The sequence below is a fragment of the Salvelinus sp. IW2-2015 genome, linkage group LG3 (genome assembly GCF_002910315.2).
Source record: "Salvelinus sp. IW2-2015 linkage group LG3, ASM291031v2, whole genome shotgun sequence".
In the NCBI taxonomy this organism is placed as follows: Eukaryota; Metazoa; Chordata; class Actinopteri; order Salmoniformes; family Salmonidae; genus Salvelinus; species Salvelinus sp. IW2-2015.
The window spans coordinates 2,938,243-2,957,667 of record NC_036840.1 but is presented as its reverse complement, the minus strand read 5'-3'; the positions used below and the strand labels follow the sequence as shown (position 1 = coordinate 2,957,667).

At 46.2% G+C, this 19,425-nt stretch overlaps 1 pseudogene; it reads right to left on the bottom strand.

Annotated features, from left to right (window-relative positions):
• LOC112067882 (semaphorin-3C-like) overlaps positions 1-19,425 on the bottom strand; it is a 43,135-nt pseudogene that overhangs the window by 9,200 nt on the left and 14,510 nt on the right.

The window sequence follows — 19,425 nt, the reverse complement described above, 5'->3', positions numbered from 1 at the left end:
TGTTCTATTTCCACCGAAGACAGCGAGTTATCCTGAGTTCATATCCCCTCTGTAATAGTTGCTTATGAAACGCCTGCGTTATGGCATGAGAGAGCAGAGATGGATTAATGCAATATAGAATAAAATGGAATTAAGTGGGTTATGTTATATGAGGGATTGTGGTGGCGCCACCCCTGGTGACAGAGAGAACAGGTCGTTTGGCTGTCATGCTGGGGCCTGGAGATCTATTAGCATCCGTAGCCAACATGGATGCTCCATCTGGACGATGTCACACTCTTTACGAAGCATCCCACTCATGTAACCACCGCATTAGTCAGAGCTCTTTAAAGTGTAACTCTGATGGTTATGGAACACAAGTGGCGAGACGAGGAATATGAGAATGTTAGTCTGAGGGCATCCTGAACAGGCATCCTGAACAGGCATCCTGAACAGCTACTTGTGCGGATGTAGGCGATGTACAGGCTTGACGCTGTGCTGCTCCCAGCCTGTGGTGTGTGTATGTTGTGTGGTGGGATGGGTGCTAGTTGTCTCTAATAGAGCAATAAGGATGTACCGTTGAGTACACACCTGTGCCCAGGAAGAGGACCTGGTAGTGCCCGTCTGCGGCGGTCACCTGGTCACAGCGATGGAGGTGTACTTGTAGTCAGCTTGCGTTCTGACCACCAGGGCCCTCCTGCCCACGGGGTAGATAGGATTGAACATGACCGGGTGGTTCCTAACAAAAGTCACCACGTCGTCAGGAACTCCTTGGTGCTCTGAATGTGAGGGGTGAAGGCTCGCCTGGACACTGGAGGGAGGGGAAAGAGGAGAGATGCTAGAGAGGTGAATAAATCCCTACCACTCAACTCTGTGACAAAGGTACAGAAAGGAAAAGCCTACCCCTGACCCTGAACTCTGCTGTCCTCATCCTCATTGATAATGTTTCTCTGACCTTGTTTCCTCAACCACACCTGATAGACACAGTAGATACTGTGTGGGAGAACAACAAGGAACTGTACATTTGCATTGGAGAAATTGTCTTATTTTGAGTTCAATACAGATATTAGATCCTAAACTCACTGTTCCAGGCCGGGGGTAGGGGATCCGTCCCTGGTACGCCACCCACTGAAAGTTTGGCCATCTCTGTGAGCGAACGGCCGTTGAAGACTGTCAAGATGTCCGCCATGTTGTAGACACACACGGCCGAGCCCTTAAACACTGAGCTGTGGGAAACGACACACACACATTCCGGCGGTCAGTGTGATGTAGATAACTGACATCCCAGAATCCCCCAGATCCATCCAGTTAAACATCATAGTCCTTTAAACCCCGCTGTTCATAGGATATCCAAGCCATCAAATCCGGGTGAAGCTTACTGCCACCCACTTCGTCCTACCCAACTTGCCCCATTCTTGCTCCATTCCCAGAAGGATATGATGTGGTTTGGACCAGAGCATAAAAACCACATGACATCAGTAATACAGAGAGAGCCTTTGTTCAGCGAGTGAAACAGAGGAGAACGCCTGAAGGAGCAAAGAAAGAACACATTGTGCTGATAGGAATGACAAAGTTGCATAGAGACTACAGACTGTGTTGGAGATTCATATATATATATATAATAAGAGAGAGAGAGTGGAGAGAGAGAGCAAGAGAGACAGAGAGAGCAAGAGAGACAGAGAGAGCAAGCGAGAGAGAGAGCAAGCGAGAGAGAGCAAGCGAGAGACAGAGAGCAAAGCGAGAGACAAGAGAGCAAGCGAGAGACAGAGAGCGCGAGAGACAGAGAGCGCGAGAGACAGAGAGCGCGAGAGACAGAGAGCACGAGAGACAGAGACAGAGAGCACGAGAGACAGAGCGAAAGCAAGCGCGAGAGAGCGAGAGAGACAGAGAGCGAGAGACAGAGAGCGCGAGAGACAGAGAGCGAGAGAGACAGAGAGCGAGAGAGACAGAGAGCGAGAGAGACAGAGAGCGAGAGAGACAGAGAGCGAGAGAGACAGAGAGCGAGAGAGACAGATAGTGAGAGAGCGAGAGAGAGAGATTGCTTGGAGACATGGAGACTACAAGCTGTTTGTGTTGGCTATAGAGAGAGGATGAGTCTCAAATGGCCGGGTTAAAAGATACAAGTGTTTCCTTAGGATTTATGGAAGGGTCACGCTACAAGGTTGAGTAACCCTGATCTAGATACTGCCCAATTAGCCTTGATGATTGAAGAAATCAGGGTTGTATTCATTAGTGCACACCATAGCAAAATGTTTTGCAATGTAAAAAGAAACGTGTTTCTTATTGATAGTTCCCTTCCTGTTTCTGCGCATTTGCTTCCGTTTAGTTCCTAGTGAATACAAACCAGTGAGTACACATAACAGGCATCCATAGCCATCCTGCAAAAGCCCTGGATGATAAATAAAGTTATTGAACACATATAGTGTCTGAGTTACCATATACAGTAACAGTAGACCTCAGGAAACACCAGAGGTACTACATGGTGATACTCATACATAATGAACTTGCTGTCAACATTGCGAAAGGAAGCAGAGCCCACTAACTGCATTACTAGTACATTAGGAAAAGTGATCATTGAAATGCGAACAGTATGGTAAAGTTAAGTCAATGAGCCAAATACTGTAGTGCCAGAGGAGGCTGGTGGGAGGAGCTATAGGAGGATGGGCTCATTGTCATGGCTGGAATGGAACAGTAGCAAACACATCAAACATATGGTAACCACATGTATGACTCCGTTTCATTTATCCCATTACAATGAGCCCATCCTCCTATAGCTCCTCCAACCAGCCTCCTCTGGTACAACATGCAGGTCACTAGAGTGTGCTCCCAAGTCCCGCAGTGGTCTAAGACACTGCATCTCAGTGCAAGAGGCGTCACTGCAGTACCTGGTTTGAATCCAGGCTGCATCACATCCGGCCGTGATTGGGAGTCCCATTGGGCGGCGCACAATTGGCCCAGCGTCGTCCGGGTTTGGCCGGGGTAGGCCGTCGTTGTAAATAAGAATCTGTTCTTAACTGACCTGCCTAGTTAAATAAAGAAATTAAATGCTACAGTAAGGTGATACTGGGGGTCTCTATCCAGGAGCTCCTGTCATGTCTGCTTCATTCCTAATGATATCCGGTGCTGCCATGCCAGTCAGCATAGCCACTAAGGCTCGAGCAATATTACCATTGGCCTCACCTTGTGGACGTGAAGACGCCGAACACCAGGAGGCTCTTGGGGTGATCAGTTTCCAGCAAAAACACACTCTCTGGAAGGGAAAACACAACGTTGTGTTATGGAGTCAGCGTTCATCATGCACCTTATCGTTTAATACTCCTGGAACGGAAGAGTCTGAAGTGGAGATGAATTGAATGAATGTCCGTGTTGACAGACCTCCATAGACTCACAGAAGACTAAAATAATACTAAGGGATGAATTGGGTCACTCTGTTTGGATAGTCCGGAGTGTCATATTATCAACAAATGATCTGTTGAACAGCTACTGCTTGTTAGGTTTAGACTAAAGGTTAGGGTAAGGGTTAAGGTTGGGGATAGAGCTAGAAGATAGATTAAAATGTTACTAATAGTCTGTAGAGCATCTACAGGTGGACTAGCCAACTAAAGTGCAACCATGAATTATTTCAATACTGAGGAGCAGGTCAACAAACAGGTGTAAAGACCCTATTTATAATCCAAAACACCTGAGAATCTGAGATACATTGGTATTTGTAGAGACTGGCCAGGGAGATGTTTAGTTCTAGGTAAACAGGAGAAGTGGTTTGGGTTGGAACAGAATGTTCCAGGCCTTGGTGAACACAGTAGGTAGGTGTTGGCGTATTCCTCACCGAGCTCGTCAAAGTGTGTCTCGGTGCCGTCCTCCTCCAGAACTGAACACACCATCCGGGCCTTCAGGAACGTGGTCCACTTGTTCACCAGGCTACGCTGGCCACCTATGTCATTCTGTAGACGTTGAAAGAGATGCATGTTAATGTCTCAAGCATGCAAACATATGCAATGCACACACACACGTACACACACACTTCCTGAACACACACTTACAGGACACACTCTAGCGACCATGGTGTGGATGTTCTTGGTATTRCCACTGTTGTCCGTCAGTCTCTCCCGGGAGAAGAAATACAGTTTAGCATCGTTGGGATCCGATCCATCTGGGATTAACTGGGCATCTATGAAGATGGGTTCTATGGAAAGTAAATAAACAGGTTAAAATGTTATAGTATAACGTTCTGTCCATTGCCTCCAGTGTCAAAGTAGTTGAAGTACATTTGATGTACTAAATGTGGACCTCCAACTCCAGATGTGTTAGTGCAGGGATGGAACAAACGCCTGCCCAACCTCTAGCTCTTCAGGGTCACAGTTGGAGACTTCTGGTGTACATTACATGTGCTTCATATATGTTTCTGCTGTACGTGCTCACCACTCAGCCACTTGGAGTTGTGCTGGTCTGTCCTCACTGCGTTCCTCCTGGTGAGGCTCCTGAATATGGCAGCGTCCGTCCCCATGAAGTCTATGTACATGCCTGAGAACAGCTCCTGGTCTGGAACACAGAGACACATACAGGGCTGTGTTCATTATGGCACAACATGGAAGAAAATGAAGTAAAACAGGGAGGTACTACCTGAACTTGTCCACTAAGATAAGCTTGTTGTAATTTTCCATCTCAAAAAGTTGCACTACGGTGTGCCCTAATGAACACAACCCTGGATCATAGCTGAACCATCTTACTCCCATCTGACCAAACAGAACACTCTCTCCACCCCCCACGAGCTCTAAAGACTTGACAAAACACCAACACAAAAAAATCACTGACTATTAATGGCCAAGGGAACAAAAATGTGCATGTCTCAATTTCCATTGACAGCAATGGAAATTCTGGGTTCATATTCAATGGTGAAGGAATTTTTTCATTTAACTAGGCAAATTCTTATTTACAATGACAGCCTTTATTTACAGAGACAGTACATCACTGTGGACAGGGAATGGTGACAGTAAACAGTAATGGAGCCAACAGTGGATTTACAGCCATAGTGTTTGATCTCCCTGTACTCTGCTAATGAACCTGGCTGAGAGCCCGCACTCTCTCTCCCTTTCCTCTCTCCACACCCTCTGTGTATTTCATCATTCCATTACTCTGTCACTTCATCATTCCACCAGCCCCAGCCTAGCATGCAGCAGCATGTACTCTGGAGGTGTGGCTCAGGTCCAAGTGTGAGTGTTTGTATGTGGTTGGCTGCTCTGAGGGGAGCAGTGGTGTCAACATCCCCCAGACAGCACAGGCTCATATGAGGGGTTCAGTATGGAGATGGAGCCTTTTTATCTAGCCCAGACACAGGCCTGATTGTCCACTAGTCTGACTCAGAGGCCTTCTCTCTGCCACCACTGCACCTCCTCTCTGCCAACCCCCGCCTTGTGACCGGACGGCCCGGGCTTGAGGGGCTGATGATGGGTAGGGCTGCTGACGCCACGGGGCTCAGGTGTCAGAAAGGCAAGCTGTGCGTGCGACACGGTGACTCTGGCTATTTCGTCAGCAACTTGACACCCGTCAACCAATCAGAGACCATAGGACGACACAGAGTGACGAGGGTGTGCGGCCCGACCTACGGCAGGGTCACCCGATAAGGGGGATGGGGAGTCAGGTTAACCATGGGGTGGGGAAGTATAGCGATTTGGGTTTTTGTATGATGCGTCCTGCAGAGACATAAATAGTGCCAATAGAGGGACAGAGGAAAACTTACTAAGCATGACGGAGACAGTGTTGACTCTAGGATTGAAGGAGCACCTTCCCTTCCCAGATTCCGCTCTGGAGTCAATGTGGAACACTTGCTCCTGCAGGAAAAGAAAATGTAAATAACAGATTTTATATGGGAATTTGGTGGAATTCAACCCTCTGCTCTTTTTAGCAATAAATATGAGATTATGAGCATTCCAAATGTTCTCAAGGGAATCAAGAGTAAGGTTTTTTCCCTCCGGTTTAAAGAGTTACAAAACCAGCGCTGGGCTTTACCTTTACTGGTCTGCACGGAACATTAAAAGAACATTCCATTAGGGAGGAATGTCCTCCGATGGGCTGAGATGCTGTGGTTCCATCTCAGACCTGGCCCTCTGCCACCCCTCACAGTGAAATGGATCATCTGAATTTACAATCTCGGCGGTCAGCGGAAAATCCCCCCGGTTTGGTCCAACCCACACTTCGACAGTTCTGACTGGGGGAATGAAGGGGAAGGGGGTGCCGTCAGCCCAGAGACGTTCTCCAGAAAAGCGCGGCTGCTCTGCAAGTGGTGCATGAAGATTTCCCGTGGCTCTGGCGGCAATCCGTGGCCATTCATCACAGGGTCTGTACCGCGACACACTCACACAAAGGTGACCTGTCTGTGACACTGAAATCCTCCTCACTAGGCTCCCATACAACAATGTGACACACGCTTAGGGGCCAAAGAGCCCAGGGAGTTATGCGTCAAAGTCCCACAATAGCAGCTTGTTACTGTTAGCAAACCCAGTCTGAGAAACGATACTGACACATCCAAGCATTGGCGGATGGGAAAAACAGAGCAATGCTGCTTTTTAAACAAAACCCTAAATGACAGAAGACACCATACCGAAGAAAGAGCCTGGTTTCGAACTCTGTGCCGATTAGCATTTGGCAGGCGCTGCAGACTGCTGTAACTGCCAGTGAGTTCAGTGAGCGATTTTCTCCTGGAGGGGTTTCCCAGTCTCGTTTTCAGGGCCAGGTGGCCAGAGACCGGGGCAGACAGCTCCTCCTCTTCTACTCCATCCCTCTCTTCTCTGTCTCAGAGAGACTGGCACACAAGGCTAAACTCAACTGTCATGGCTGCTTTCCTGAGGATGTCTTGGATTAAGACAGACTTCCTCTTGCCCCAGATGAAACATAAAAAATCCGGCAGTTTGGTTTCAGAAGCAGAGGCGCCCAGCCGTAAACCTACCAAACTCTAGTTTCAGCAATAACCACATCACATATCCACAGGAATTTCCATTTGTATGAGAATATAGTGGTAGAGACTGTACTGTAGGTGAACTATAGCAAAGCTGTCATGGCCTGATTATAAGTCAAGGAGCATACTAACCTCTGGTCTCCTGCCCCTGTTGATGAAGGCACAGACAGGACTGTAGGCACCACTCCCACAGATGAACAGATGGGTTCTGTTGAACGGCTGGACCACCCGGATGAAGTTACCACATCCATGCTGCAGAGAGATGGTGAGGAAATTGGTTAGTAAATGTATGAAATCACCAAAGTATCCATACATCAGCCAATCAATCTATCATGCAATATTGCATGTTCAACAGCAAAATACTTCCAGACTGCAATTGTTGAGAAGGTCATAAAGCTAACAGTGGCCAAGTTGTGATTGGTCAGAGCCTATGCTTCATAAAGAGCAATTACACAGTTCCAAATGGTTAGCTACCAATGTTATTCCAACTTTCCTCACTTGCTACTTATATACTGTCATTAAGTACAATCATAATAGCTATTTCCAGTTTGCTCCCTGGCACTGGTAGAGTGGAAAAAAGGGTGTCAACAGTGAAGTGATATTTCGTCAAAGCCCCGTCTCCAGAGCTGAGTATATACTATATAGTCCAGAGCTGAGTATATACTATATAGTCCAGAGCTGAGTATATACTATATAGTCCAGAGCTGAGTATATATATTCCAGAGCTGAGTATATACTATATAGTCCAGAGCTGAGTATATACTATATAGTCCAGAGCTGAGTATATACTATATAGTCCAGAGCTGAGTATATACAGCCCTGTGATCTGATTACAGACCCAATCGAGATCTTTCCCTCTTCAGCACGAGGTGGGAGTGGCCGGAGCACTGGGCTTGGTGCGTAATAAAAACTCAGACCGCGGAGCGAGCCAGCGGAGGAGCACCCAGGGAGCCGTCAGGAACTTGGCCATCCCCACGGAAACGGAGCAGCTGCGCCCACTCACACTCCGCACACCAACTCCGCCGAGAAAAACAATGATACGTCCAACATTACACACCCTTCATTCCCTCTCGCTTTTTCACTTTCTTTCATTCCCTCTCCCTCTCCTCCTAGCAGATAAACACCCTTCAGACGACACCCTCCATCAACTCTACGCCCCCCACTGTCTGCTCATATCCAATAGCAGATTTACATATGAACTAATATCATGTCCCAGAGCTTGCTTGGGTTAACTATCCAGCCACAGCCCCCCTTCAGAGCCAGAGCAACTGTAGTAGGGGATTTAAAACCCGGCTGATGGCCTTTAAGGGAGGATCACACAGCGAGGGAACTTTTAAACATGGATTTAATCAATCTCAAGCTTTTATACATACAATAAAGGAATATTTCTCCCAAATGCCTCCAGTGCTTAACAATGTGTGGTCGTAGTCTGGAGGCCCGGTGACCCCGGATTCTATCGTAAGGAGGAATTGAATATATACACACATCGGGAGGGTAACCATAACAACCTGACAAGGGCTCTCGATTCAGGAAGACAAATAAAATGTCCGGGAGAAACTGCAGTATAAAAAACGTGTTTAAACAGAGAGAGAGAAAGAGAGAGAAAGAAAGAGCGAGTGAGAGGTAGAGAGAGACAGTAAGAGTAAAGCGAGAGAGAGGGGAGAGGCCGAGACTGCAAGATAGAGAGACCAGGCAGGGCTGCGAAAGAGAGGGATGGCAGAGTAGAGGCGGAGGAGAGAGGTAAGCCGACCACTGGGCTTCTCCACACAAAGACGCTCAGGCTGTCCACAGAGCTGGAGTCGTGACTCTAGGCAGCACTAATCACTCTCCACTGACTGGAAACAGCTTCTTCTCTACCCCTACAGTACAAGACTATGGTCCTACACTCTAGTACTGTACAAGACCGCAGCTCTCTGCCAAGGTGGCTGTTGTTACTAACTACGACTACTAGCTTCATAACAGTACACCACATGAATGCCTTTGAAGTCACAGTCCAAATAAAAACAGGCCAACAGTCCATTAAAAACAATGGAACAAAAACAGAATTTTTGTCCTAACATGCAAAACAGCCTAATTAGTTACAGAAAACTGAATCACCAGCTGCTGTTTTGAGGTTGTCGATGTTGTATATGCTAATACAACAGAGTTGCAGTAAGGGATCAGGACAGGTTATGAGATCTGTTGTCAGTCACAGTAGTTAGCATACTGCTTTGATGCTTGTTTATTTTCTCTGGGTGGATTTGAGCAGTCCTATGCCTCATTCGTCTATCAACTAACATAAGGAATGCCAGGAGGAGTCAATGACTCTCCTCAACTCCACATCTGCAGCCCCACGTGTTTGGAACCCAGGATGCTAACACATGCTAACACATGCTAATGGAGAAGGACCAGAGACATCATCAGTATAGTGTGTTCATTCATTTAGTTAGCGGTTAGCATCACACATGACTTTCAGTGGATTTAGTTAGCGGTTAGTGCTACATATTGAGTGTAAGTGTTCTTACCGTGGGGTCCTTGCCAGCCATTTGGCATTCCTCAATCTTGCTAACAGATGCAGGCCAAAACACCTGGTGACAAACACAGAAATCAGCTTCATTAGGGACCATTGCACATCCTGGTCTTGGAAAGTTGGGAATTTTTTTTAACCCAGAAACAATGGACAGCTTGTGGAGCGGAAGGAAGGAAGAGAACATATTGAACAGAAATAAACAAACTCTGAAGCAAACTGACAAACTTCACTCACTGTAGTCACTTGCTAATAGGGATGCCCTACACTGTAGTCACTTGCTAATAGGGATGCCCTACACTGTAGTCACTTGCTAATAGGGATGCCCTACACTGTAGTGACTTGCTAATAGGGATGCCCTACACTGTAGTGACTTCCTAATAGGGATGCTCTTCACTGTAGTGACTTCCTAATAGGGATGCTCTACACTGTAGTGACTTCCTAATAGGGATGTTCTACACTGTAGTGACTTCCTAATAGGGATGCCCTTCACTGTAGTGACTGCCTAATAGGGATGCTCTACACTGTAGTGACTTCCTAATAGGGAGGCTCTACACTGTAGTGACTTCCTAATAGGGATGCTCTACACTGTAGTGACTTCCTAATAGGGATGCTCTACACTGTAGTGACTTCCTAATAGGGAGGCTCTACACTGTAGTGACTTCCTAATAGGGATGCTTCTTCACTTATGACTTCCTAATAGGGAGCTCTACACTGTAGTGACTTCCTAATAGGGAGCTTCTCACTGTAGTGACTTCCTAATAGAGGCTCTACACTGTAGTGACTTCTAATAGGAGGCTCTTCACTGTAGTGACTTCCTAATAGGGAGGCTCTACACTGTAGTGACTTCCTAATAGGGAGGCTCTTCACTTTAGTGACTTCCTAATAGGGATGCTCTTCACTGTAGTGACTTCCTAATAGGGAGGCTCTACACTGTAGTGACTTCCTAATAGGGATGCTCTTCACTGTAGTGACTTCCTAATAGGGATGCTCTTCACTGTAGTGACTTCCCAATCATGATGATAACTTGTCTCCAGTAAACGCTATATTTCCAATCCCGTGAGGAGCTTGAAGGGTCTAATGCTGGGAACGTATCAGGCAATTACTTTGCAAATGGATGTGCTACAGCTCTCTCTGGGGTAAACTAAATGCATTCCCATCTGTTCTGCTCTTCACGCCTGTCAGTTATAGACAGGATAGCTCCCTCACTGCACACAGAGATACAATTAGCATGGAACTTCTGTTACAGAATCACAGAGCTGCATCAAGCACCACTAATATATGTCATATTTTGCTCCATGAAATGGGTGTGATCTAGCATATAAAATGTACGATATTTTAACTTAATTACCACCATTACTGCTCTTGTATAATTAGCCTAATGTATTCAGCCATGATCTGCCACATGCAAGGAAAGCTAAATGAGATCAAGGTAATTTTGTCTCCTTTAGTGAGAGTTTGATAAATAGGATGGAAAGTAATAGAACTCACGTTGGTATCGGACAGAGAGTTATGAGTCATCACACCATCATACTATAAGGCAGATGAAGTCAGTATCCTGCTATATCCAATCCAATACTTTCACAACAAACAATGATCAACTAAACATTTCCCTGATGCTGTAAAGAAAATCTTAGCAGTTTAACGGACTGCTCAGAGGACCTCACCTTGAGTGTCCCATGGGTGATGTTGTTGATGTCCATAGACAGGACATGGTCCTTACAGCCTACATACATCCTGTCCTGGTCCTCATCCATCAACAGGATCCTGTAGTCCATGGCCTTGTCTGACAGACTGTAGTACTCCACCGTCTGGGAGGCCTGCAGGTCTGTGGGATACAAACAGACAATGTTATGGTGGGAAATAATGAGGAATCTGTAGCGTTTACAGCAGGACTATACCAAGTCAGCTAACACTGACTAAACAAGTGCATAGAAGGTGATTGCATTTGTTTTGCAATGCATGCAGTATATTCCACACAACACAACTTTCCAGACACTTTATGAACACTGGACAGTCATGGTGAGCAAAATAAATCTGTGGAAAAACCATTTACTTGGTTGTCTCTGACCGACCAGCTACTGTAAAAGCCCGTATTGTCCTAAAGCTAGAAGGGAGAAGTAAACGTCCTCTGTCTCTAAGCGTCCAGAGCTCTCCATCCAAACCATCAAAGGCCTTCACTGTCTATGCCAAGCTCATGCATATTCATCACTATTGACATGGGGCAGGAATGGAGGAGTTGAGAGCAAGTTGATCCTTCTTCCTTTGTCTTCTCTCTAATCAACAAACAGGCTGGCTGTGCTCTCCTTCAGGCCTTCAGGCTAAAATCACTTTTCATTACTCTATTCAATAGTATTGCTTTTGAGGTCGAGGCCCTTTAATCCTGAATGAAAGCTGTTTTCCAGTGCCTCTCCTCCCCCTCTCTTTCTGATCATGGATGTGTGTTTACCTTTATTCCATACAGCAACAGCACTAGAGTTGTTTACATGAATAAGTACCATTTCCCACACCTCTTCACTCTATTGATCTTGACATAACTCTATAAGCATCCTCACATCCTTATTTTTTTTTACTTTTACCCCCTTTTTCGTGGTATCCAATTGATATTTACAGTCTTGTCCCATCGCTGCAACTCCCGTACGGACTCGGGAGAGGCGAAGGTCGAGAGCTATGCGTCCTCCAAAACCCAAGTCAACCAAGACGCACTGCTTCTTTGACACAAAGCCTGCTTAACCCAGAAGCCAGTCACACCAATGTGTCAGAGGAAACACCGTACACGTGTATGCGCCCAGCCCGCCACAGGAGTCGCAAGAGCGCGATGGGACAAGGGCATCCCTGCCGGCCAAACCCTCCACTAACCCGGACGACGCTGGGCCAATTGTGCTCCGCCCCATGGGTCTCCCAGGCGCGTCCGGCTGCGACAGAGCCTGGACGCAAACTAGGATCTCTAGCGGCACAACTAGCAACTGCGATGCAGTGCCTGAGACCACTGCGCCACTCGGGAGGCCCAAGCATCCTCATATCCTACGCCCCAATCATATGTAGAGAAATCAACTTAGGCGATATTGTTAAAAAAGCACAAAGCAGTCGGTTGGTGTATCATGTATAACTTTAGGCATGAGCATTATCTCACAGCGCCTAATGAACAACACACACACACAATACTTTGTTTCCACCAGACTCAAATCTAATACGAAGGCCCTTGTCAAACTCCAACAAGTACAATGTGCATTTAACAAAGAGAACCTCTGGAAAAAGGAGAAGATCACGTGTCCAAAGCTTTAGAGCTGAGGAGATAGCGTCGCATTGGGCTCAGGGAGATATTAGGTTAGCTCAAGCCTTTGGCTCATCAGGCTACAGATGTTCAACAGCAGCTCTGCCAGCGATCAGGGAAGCCAGGCGTGCCACCAGGGGTGAAGGAGTAACTGTAAGAACTAATTAAAACCATGCTTCACTCCAAACCACTCTTACCTACATCCCTCCAGAATAAGTAGGCAGGGGAGAGATGTAAAGACCTTCTTGGAAAGGGTTTTATTTGATCTTTTTCTTATGCTTGAGGGAAAGGAGTGTTCAGTTTACAAGCCTGCAGGCTCCTGCTTCTGTTTTTCCTGGAGCAAAAGGTGCTGACTCTCACTTAATGATTCCTGTTTACAGAAGGGTTTATTGTAGCTCTGCTCAATGTGGATCTGGAAACCCCCCTAAAGTCAATGCTCTTGGTACAGTCTGATTCTATCCATATTGTCCCTCTGGAACATTCCACAAGGGGAACAACGTGTTCAGAGTTGTGTGGGGTGAGGCGGCCCGGGTGAAATAACTTATTATCATTAACTCTGTATTGTTTTCTCAGTGGAGGAATTGGAGACTTTCATGTTTCCTACCATGGGTGGAAGCCCTAACTAAGTCCAGTGTTTTGGGGGGAAACAGCGCGGCAGGCGTGCGTCACATGACCCCGCCACCCAGCTGATCCTCTGTGAGGCGAGCATAGCCTCTGGTGCATACCAGGGATCCAGTGTCTGTCTGCTCATCATGACCCCAGCAGGGAACACAGGAGTCATGCCTGGGTACGCATTACAGCCTTCTCAAAATGTCACAATAACCGTTGGTGTACCGCACCTGCACTCTCTGAAGAAAACATGAAGACTCACTTCAAGTGCTTCTCCACCATTTTCTGCCTGAGATATATGGGATTTGCACAATTTAACATGCGTCTAATTTATAATGAGATCGGCTTACAAAGAGAGATGGTGGCAGGCAAGTCTGTGGATGTTTATTCTACTACCCATTAACCTTTGACCTGATGGGATCGGAAGTCATCCTTGTGGGACGAGTTAAGCTTTTGACGCCATAACATTAATACGTGGCTGGGGAAATGTAATCAAAGCAAACCTTAAACAATATAATGGCTGTCATAGATCAGTAATAATGAGTCCCAGAAGTATTGCTTAAAGCATTTGAGGACAGTGGCTGGTACATGTACAGTACGGTCTGTTACCATATAAATCATTGGGTTGACAATCAAACCCACGCTCTTACGATGAGTTCGGGACTGTTTATTGAAAACCAACATATCAAATGGGAGCTCCCATATGCTCTCATCACAATGAATTATAAAACCATTAGGTTGTAGTAATATTTATTAGTCATGGGCTTAGCCTGCATTCCACTATGATGACATCACCAGCAGAGATCCTGAGTATGTCATAAGTGTTTGTGGATATAATTGGCTAAATTGTCCTTGTCTGTCCAGTCTGCTATCGATGGTGCTGTTTATGTAGACTGGATTCACTCAGATGTGGCTTGAGGAAAAAACTGGCTCTAACTGTTAAACATAATGAGTAAGAATGTTGGTCAATGTTATTGGCTCGGTTGAAGTATTCAGGGGATCGTAAAATGGGAGGACACCACCCTTGACAGTAAGACGTTGGGGAGGTCTGGTATGTAGGTTGAGCTGCTGTGGTGATGACTGAGGATGAAATGGCGTATCCCTTGTTGTTTAGGCATCATGGACAGGATACAAAAACATTTCTGCCCTCGTTACAGAACACGCCCGCAGTAGGAGAACGCAGAGCAGTGGTGAGGACTCAGTAGAGGATTGTGGGTAGTCTATTATTTATGTGGGCAGGCGGGCCGCACCTTCCCCCGTGTGCCTCCTGCTAGGACTACGGAGTTCACTTGGACTGTGAGCGTTCACCCATGGGGGCTCTGCTGTGCAGGAATAGCGTTCTGACCAGGAGCGGTCATCCATGTAGTGGACTGAAGGTTGCAGAGCAGCCGACCGCTACAGGTGACCGCACAGTAATACCTCTAGTCCCTTTGAAGAGTGGTTCATTTGTGAGAGCTTGGTCAAGCGGAAGCGGCACAAAAACCTTTTGTAGGGGCCAAGAGACCACAACGGTCATTCAATATTTAAGASTGGTGGTGGGTTGCGGGCTTCGCATGGTCGTACACTGCCGCAGAGCAACTGCAGATGTTATCTAGTCTGAGTGYAGTAGWCTACATATTTCGCATGCAAGACTAAAACCCAGATATAAATCCATACTAGCGGTCYCCCAAGACATCAGGTCAGAGATCCTCGATGGTGATAATGTAACTAATGAGCCTAATGAATACACATTCACCTTGACATTACAGCAGGATCTCAGATGATCTATATTTCATCAGCTTATTAAACACTTTCGATTCACATTTGCATTGATCCCCGTCCAGTGAACCTTGCACGGAGGGCAAACTTTTTAAGACAGCAGACTTTTAATTCAGTCTTAAATGTACCACCAGGAACATCTGATGACATGACCAGACTACAAGCCGTGATCATCATTCCTATAAACAAGTATTCTGTAAACTAAAGGAGGATAGCGAGAAAGGCAACAACCGTCCTGCATGCCACATAGTACTGTCCATAAGGACAAAACAGTTGGAATGTCAGTCTGTAGAATCTAAGTGAAGGATTTGGGCAGCAGCAGGGCTTGTCCTTCCGCCCATGAGGTATTACTGTAATTAAAATCATGGAAGAGATTGCGTGTTCATTTCATAATTGTTACAAATGTAGATGGGATAGGCCTTGTCTTGTTTCATGGTGCTGTGATTACATTGAGGGGGGAGTTAAGGGGAGGGAGACGGGAATGGTGCTGTGATTACATTGAGGGGGGAGTTAAGGGAGAGGGAGACGGGAATGGTGCTGTGATTACATTGAGGGGGAGTTAAGGGAGGGAGACGGGAATGGTGCTGTGATTACATTGAGGGGGAGTTAAGGGGAGGGAGACGGGAAGGTGCTGTATTACATTGAGGGGGGAGTTAAGGGGAGGGAGACGGGAATGGTGCTGTGATTACATTGAGGGGGGAGTTAAGGGGAGGGAGACGGGAATGGTGTCACCACAGAGAATAAGAAGTTTCCCTCCGGCGAAGTGAAAACCCATAACACGGAATGACAGACTAACTCTCCCATTTGTTAGGCTGATCAAAGTAGTGGGCCTCCACCATGATCCCCTCCAGTAAACAAGCCAGTGGTGTTTTAGGTTTGGCTCGCCATACAAGGAACAGTTTATCACATTGCAGAATTGTAAAAAGACAGATTCAGCGCCGCTGGAAAGTACGCCGTCTGGCTTTTGCAAGAGCGATGAATATGTGGGTCCCCCCCAAGATCGGGTTTTAGGATATGGAGCCAGCAGTCTGTGTTGGTCGGCCCACTGAGCCACCCTGACAGGCTCATTCTACTCTCCCTTTGTGGGGGGGCACCAGCTGGGGACTGACACTCAGGCTGTACTGAGCCACCTGTAGTCCAGCTGTGTCCAGGCAGGGTCAGGTGCACAAAGAGGCAGGAGAGGTATCAAAGGATCAGGATCACGGCATTGTGTGAACGGACAACTTCCTAATATGGATGCCGTACACGGTATAGGATGGTTCAAGCCAAGGCTCATCTGGGGCTGAAGTTTAAGAGAACCAAGTCTACTCAACCAAGATTTAATCCGCTCTACTCATAGGAGTACTTAAAAGCTAGACTAGGTTAAATGGTTAACTACGCCTGTGGAGTGTGAGTTCTTGCTGTATGTTGGCTACCTCAGTGTCTGAGAGCCAAAGGCCCAGAGGTCTTCAGACCCCATTAACACCAGAGCTGGGCAGGCGGCCAATCACAAACCTCCCTTTGTGTCTCAGATTCAATGCAGGCCTTTTCAAAATGGGCCGTACCCTCAAAGGCCATCATGAATTCATTAACCACATGCAAATGGGGCATTGTCTATTTTCAACGACTAGGACCTGTGTTCCACTGTTTTCAGGGGCAGGATTTGGCGGATCCCAATCAGTCGCCTTGATAAATATTGAAGCATGGGCTTAGTACACTTCCGCCCCCTGATTCATGTACCCACTGAAGATGGAGTGGGTTTCTTTATAAACGTCTGACTTTAGACCTCTTGCCAAGTGTCGGTGCTCTTTGTGAGGACAATGCCACATCTCCTTGGGTGCAGTTCTGCATGGCTACACTCCTCTAATACAATGTTGGTACATTCACACATACTGCGCCACTCACAACCTTTATCCTGGCAACTCAAAGCTTCGGTCTGGCTCTGGAGACGCTGACCGGCACGAGGACATTTCTTCCATCTCCATGGGGATATAGGCCTAGCCTATAGTACCTCTACAGTATACAGTGTTATGGCAGGTGGTATATAGGCAGGTAAAGCAGAGGGGGCGGGTTGGGTATCGTGCCAGAGCATGGTCTCCTCCTTGTCCCCCCCGTAGAGAGGGACCACCCAGAGTGGCCAGTGCAGGGCGGCAGAGTCGTCTGACTGTCCGTCTGTCTGACATTCACCACATTCTCGGCCAGGCAAGAGGAGCAGGAGCACACAAACTCACCGCTCAAGCATCAACACACTCCTCTCCATAGACATACAGGGACTGCTTGTGAGGAAGAGGGACAACCGCTCGGCTGACTAACTCTCATCCCATCCAATGTCATCATCCTCTTCCCACCATTTTCTGTAAGTTACTGCATTATCTAGCAGTCTCCAGACATAATGTCAGGGGACTCTCATGGTCATATGTAGGATGACTATTCTCCTATTAGCCTTTAGTATGACCTCCCCATCATTGATTTCTCACTCCATTTTCACTACGTAGGACACAAGGGTAGAACACGAGGGCATAGAGTAATCTTTCTCCTTGGCAGTGAGAGTGTGGTTCTCTAAGACTCTGCAGGGTGAGGTTACTCAGCACCAGCGTCAGAGCAGTCTTCGTTACACGGATGACCTGCGCTGCAGCAGCATTGGGTAATACCCCCTCCAGGAGTCTGAAACCGGAGACGCAAACCAGCCTGTCCATCACGCGAGCTAGCGTTAGCCTTAATTAGCACCTGGCCTCTTCACCTGACACAGCATCCCACCAACCCCCCCTTAGGGCCTCTCATGACCTTTCACCTAACCAGTCCTCAAATTACTCCTTCACCCCGCCCGCAGATACTAAATCAATGTATTTTTACTGTGCAGACTACAGGCCCCATGAGACCAGAGGGAGGGCCAATATTGGACTATAAAATGTGCCTTCTTGTATTATACTTAAGCTAAAATGTTTATTCTATTCTACTGAGCCATTTACTTTACGTTCGTATTCTTATCTTCCATTATTTATTATTGCATTGTTGAGAAGGAAACTGCAAGTAAGCATTTGGTTGGACGGTGTATATCATGTGTATCCCGTACATACGACTAATAAAACTTGAAACTGTCACGTGTAGGGGAGGTTTAATAGACAGTACTGGGCCATGAGATTCTCAGATTTATTAGTGGAGGTGTAAGAGAAGCAAAGGCTGAGAAAAGTTTAGGCGAATGGGGCAGAGATGACATGTTGAGATTTTGTTTTGTTGGATTAAAAAGTCTATATTTCCTGGCTGACATCATGCAGATCAAACGTTCATCTCAGTGCTGTTGAATTATGGTGAGGGTCAGTGGTGTAAAGTACTTAAGTAAAAATACTTTCAAGTACTACTTACTGTAAGTCGTTTTAGGTATCTGTACTTTACTATTTGTGACAACTTTTACTTCACTACATTCCTAAAGACAATAATGTACTTTTTACTCCATACATTTTCCCTGACACCCGAAAGTACTCGTTACATTGTGAATGCTTATCAAGAGAACGTCCCTGGTCATCCCTACTACTGCTGATCGGGCGGATTCACCAAACACAAACGCTTTGTTTTTAAATGATGTCTGAGTGGTGGAGTATGCCCCTGGCTATCCGTAAATTAAAAAAAGGTGCGGTGTGGATTACTTAATATAAGGAATTTGAAATGATTTATACTTTTGATACTTAAGTACATTTGATCAATTACATTTACTTTTACTCAAGTAGTATTTAATTGGGTGACTATCGCTTGAGTCATTTTCTAATAACATATCTTTACTTTAACTCAAGTATAACAGTTGGGTACTTTTTACACCACTGGTGAGGGTACAGAGAGAAATAACTGGTCACAGACCTGCAGTTTCTTTGAACCTTCACTCAAAACCGATATGTTATGACCAAGATGTCAGAAAAGGGTCTTGACCTCGAAAAGGCTAAAATAACTCACATTTTGTCATTGATCCCAACAATAAAATACAAACATTTTCACTGGTATAATAAAAAGTTATTCCAAAAGAGTCACTCTGAGCCTTGATCCATTGTTAGTGAATACAGTGCATTCGGAATGTATTCAGAACACTTGCATTTTTCCACATCTTGTTACATTACAGCCTTATTCTAAAATTGATTAAATTGTTTTCCCCCTCCCCCTCATCAATCTACACACAATAGCCCATAATGTCAAAGCAAAAACTGTTTTTAGAAATGTTTGAAAATGAAAAAAAATGTAATATCACATTTACAGTAGTATTCATACCCTTTACTCAGTACTTTGTTGAAGCACCTTTGGTAGGGATTGCAGCCTTGAGTCTTCTTGGGTATGAGGCTACAAGCTTGACACACCTGTATTTGGGGAGTTTCTCCCATTCTTCTC